Genomic DNA, 4,866 nt, shown 5'->3' with positions numbered 1-4,866 from the left:
AATCCTTTAGGTGAGTGTATATATACAGGGATGGACCTGGTTCTTGACATTTAATCATAGAAAACATTCCCTGTCTTAGGTCAGTTAGGTCATCTCCCATTTATATTGAAAATACTAGATGAGGTAGTGTCTTCCCAACTATGTTAATTTTTACAGAAAAAGGGTGCATATGAAGTCAGAGTGCATATGAATTTCAGTCAGGATTTAGGCCCCATTCTTGTACAGAGACTGCACTTATCAGAGTTATAAATGACTTACTCTTATCATCTGATCGTGGCTGCATTTATCTTCTAGTGCTTTTAGATCTTAGTGGTGCCTTTGGCACCATAGAGCATGACATTCTTTAGGACAGGCAAGAGAATTATGTTGTCATTTGTGGACAGGCATTAGCTTGGTTTAGGTCCTATTTATTAGACTGCTACCACTTTGTCTGTGTAAAGAGGAATTGTCAGATCAAACTAAAGTATGGAGTACAACAGGGATCAATTTTAGGGCCTCTGCTTTTCTCCTTACATATGTTTCCACTAGGACAGTGGTTCTCAACTTTTTTGACTCCAAGGCCCCCCATTGTCAGAGAAAAAATTCTAAGTGCTCTAAGCTCTCTTGGTGGCCTAGTGACTCACATAAATGTAAAAGTTAAATAGGCGTCTGAGATCTTCAATCCACACATCTTATCACATGGCTTGTTGAGCGTGTTACATGGAGACATAGCATGTGGAGGCCCACGCTATTCTCCGTGGCATCCACGCACAACTTGCCACGTGCCCCACCGAGTGCGAGAACCGCACATTATAGCAACCACGATGTGGTTACCCCATGTGACTCTACCCTTCCTAGCAACTGGGCCAATTTGGTTGCTTAGGAGGCCTGGCTGGAGTCACTCAGCACACCCTGGATTCGAACTCGTGACTCCAGGGGTGGTAGCGTCAATACTCGCTGAGCTACCATTATTAATCTTTGTTAATGTTAGTTAATAAAAATACATTGTTCATAATTAGTTCATGTTATTTCATAGTGCATTAACTAATATGAACAAATACAACTTTTGATTTAAAAAAATGTATTAGTATATGTTTAAATTTACATTAACTAAGATTCATAAATGCTTAATAAGTATTGCTCATTGTTAGTTCGTGTTAACTAATGTTTTTAACTAATGTTAACAAAAAAAAAACCTTATTATAAAGTTTTACAGAGTTCTTTAAGTGGTTGTTTTCAGTTGTTAAAAGACTGTTATGTTTTGCAGTTGCTGAAGACCAGTTTAAATACGAGTTAAAAGCGTATGATTGTAATTAGATAACAAGATATCAAACCATGTGGTCACTATTCAAAAGATAGATAGCACAAGCACACATTTCACAAAAAGCTTTTTTAAATGATATATATATATATATATATATATATATATATATATATATATATATATATATATATATATATATATATATACTGTTCAGAAAGTATTTGCTTACATTTTTGTATCTAATGCAATGACATTCATACACTTTGAAGTGGTTTAAGTGTTAATATATCCCACATATAGTATGTATTTGAATATACAGTATATGTATAGAGGGCAATCCAGAAATCAAGATCATCATGTTTGAGGACTTATAATATCCAAACACAAGAGGGCGTTTACTACACATCCAAATCCATGAGTGAAGTCTTCTGGGATCTCTCACTGCATACAAATCTCATTCCCATACAGAACACGCAATTCCTTTTGGTAGAGATACAGAAGAGAATTGTGCCTTGATATTTTAGTGTAGGCTTATCAGCTGTCAGTGTTGTGTCCTGGCTGACAGGAGACCAGTCTGCATAGTCTGTTGGGCAGGAAGGTGACAGTGACCTGAATAATAACACCAGGGTAAGGCCACAAGAATATTGACAGAAACTTTTTTTTTTAATTAGCATGCGCACAACACTTGTGCACATTGCGCCGGGAGGAACCCCAATAAAGGTGTTTATGTGCAGCAGGAAATCTGGGTACTGGGCAAAAATATACATGTGTCGATTAGTTTCTGCTTAAACCATTTTTGACATTACCTCAATAGAGCAAGGTCATTTAAGGCGTTTACATGACCACACGTTGTTGGTTTATTAAGCATAATCAGTCTTCTTGCATGTAAACTGAATTACAGGAACATTAAAGTAACTAATTATTGTTATTGTTCAGTTGTTCAGATTTTTGCAGCCTACTGGGTAAGCTAATCACAGTGGAATAAGTGTGTAAATGTAGGTGGGTCTGTAATACAAGTGTTAAAATGTATCTTTTTTCAAATGAAATGTTTCGATATCATAACATAGCAGTGTGTGAGTAACAGAGTGAAAAAGTTGTTTAAAAGTGAATAAAACGCACAGTTGTTGTAGAGCTTCTATTGTTAGTTTCACCAGGAAACTGCATGTAAAAGTCAGTTTGCAAAAATGTAGTTATAGTAACTTTCATGCTATGAGACTAGGTTGCATTTTAGCTAGCCGAATTATAAGCCTCTGACAACATAAACTGAATGGACATGCAAGCGGTAAATGGTGATCTACCACGGAAATTAGGTTTATTGTAATTGTTACATATTTCAGAGCAATGAAGGAAACAAAATTAGGTTCCATCAAAAAACTACAAGGCAACATTTAACATAGACAAATCGATGCAGGTTAGCCTGGTTAAGAGGACGGCCGAGAACTACAGCGCACCGAAAACACAACATAAACACAAGCATTACTTGTCTTTTCATCAAGGCTATGTCACCAAGAACTTATCGGTGGCCTGACAGATTTTGGTGCTGAGAAACGTGACTGTAGCATCAGGAGACACTCAGTAATATACAAACATGTGCAGCACATTTTGTTCCACTCTTTATTTTTCTTTTTTCATATAATTGCAGTTCAATAATGCATTTGGTTTTCCACCAGGTTGCATTTGACCTGGGATTTGCCACACACAATATATAGCCTTGGTGCTTTTACACACAAGTGAATTCAGAGTTAGCTGAATAGTCGGACAAAGAAACAGCTTTAGGTTGGATTTGAAACCCACTGGCATTGTGATTTATGGTGCATGCTCTCAAATGCACTCTCATAGAAAGGATGGGTCAAAATGAGTAAATGAAATAGCTTTTTTTCTTTATCATTGCCTGAAACTCCAACAGACTTTTGTCACAGAAGGGCCCCTCATAGGTTTAAAGGAACAGTTCACCCAAAAATTTTGTCATTGTTTATTCACTCCATATACATGACGTTCTAAAATGATATGACTTTCTTTCTTCTGTGGAACACAAAAAGGTTTTAAAGAACATCCTGGCCACTATTTTCTGTTCAATTAAAAAGAATGGGGAATGGGACTGTTAAACTGTAAAATAACAAAAACAGGACATAAAAATATATTCAAAGTAGTCCATCTGAGTAACGCTCTCTGTTCCAAGTCTCCTGAAGTTATCCGATAGCGATTGTGTGGGGAAAAGACAGAAATGTAAATCTGTCAGAATTAGCTTTCACTTGCGTTTCTGCAAAGATGGTAATCTTGCAACCGTATATGGCTGGCATTGACTTTTAAAGCCATCTGACATGTGCGTGTGAATGACTGGCTTTGGTTGTCAGGGAAATCACAGAGCCAGCACGATGTTGGCAATCTCTTCACTACACCTCAGACGAACAGCTGAGATAAATTAGTTGACGCTCTTCAAAACATAAGGTCGAGACATACGCGGTTACGATGGACACTTCTCAAGGCCAGTGGAGATACTTGTTAAACAGATCGCCTGATTAAACGTCTTTTTATTGGTAATTTCGTTGCACAAGTGAAACAGTAGGAAGAGGTCATTCAGTGCATTCAGTCTATGATAAAATTGAATGTACCACAATGGGAAGTGTTATTCTCTCAAATAATCAAACTTATTAACTACATAATTAAAAAGTGTAAAGTTGTCAAGACCCACTTCAATCTATTGATTATATACAATGTTTATCAGTTTATTTATTTAAATATATTTTTTAATATGGGGAATAAGTGTAAAATATAGTTATATTGGGCCTTATAATCTTGACAATTACGACATGTCACGCCAATGAAAGACATTCAATTAGTAGTCTGAGTAACCCACCCCCCCCACCCATCCCAAATGCCCACCTATACTATCCCCCAGCCCACCCTAGCATAGCTGGCAGGAGCCGGCCCTGGTCAGGTAATGAGTTCCATCAGTCAAAACTGAGTAAAACAAAGTCTTTGCTCTGAATGAGCACTGCCATGATTGCACTAACAGCTCCAAATGTACCCAGCCACTTAACGCTGGAAACATACATTTGAAACATGGCAGCAGCTATTTTTCAACTTCAGCATGCAGAGAATCCTAATTGAGATGGATAGCACTATTGCAAAGGCCTGGCACATTAAACAGCTTACCTGCAAGCCCTCTGACATGCATTCAAATGTCCTGACATTCATAGATCGCTGAAACATTGGGATGCAACTAAAAGAGGAATTATATGCCCCTGTCACGAATATCCAGCTGCATAAGCAAGGGCAGATCTAGGTCACTCGCAATTGCCGTTTTGGTCATTTTTTGTCTTGGGCACAATTTATTTAACTTTCTACACCAACAAGCACATCCCAGTAACCCAGATGACTCCAGTGGCTTAACCCATTTCTTCAGAGGCAATATAAGTGTGGGTGAGATCAGAACAGATCAATATTTAAGACCTTTTATACTATGAATCTTCAGTTTCACATTCTTCTTATTTTGTTTCTGGCCATTCACATTCTTCATGCATATCGCAACCAACTGAGCAGGGAGGAGGATTTATAAATATTAAATATAAAATATTGATCTGTTTCTCACCTACACATATCATACCGCTTTTGAAGACATT

Source organism: Xyrauchen texanus, chromosome 35, assembly GCF_025860055.1.
Source record: "Xyrauchen texanus isolate HMW12.3.18 chromosome 35, RBS_HiC_50CHRs, whole genome shotgun sequence".
NCBI classification, from domain to species: Eukaryota; Metazoa; Chordata; class Actinopteri; order Cypriniformes; family Catostomidae; genus Xyrauchen; species Xyrauchen texanus.
The sequence above is the reverse complement of the archived record's forward strand: the minus strand, read 5'-3'. Positions refer to the sequence as shown.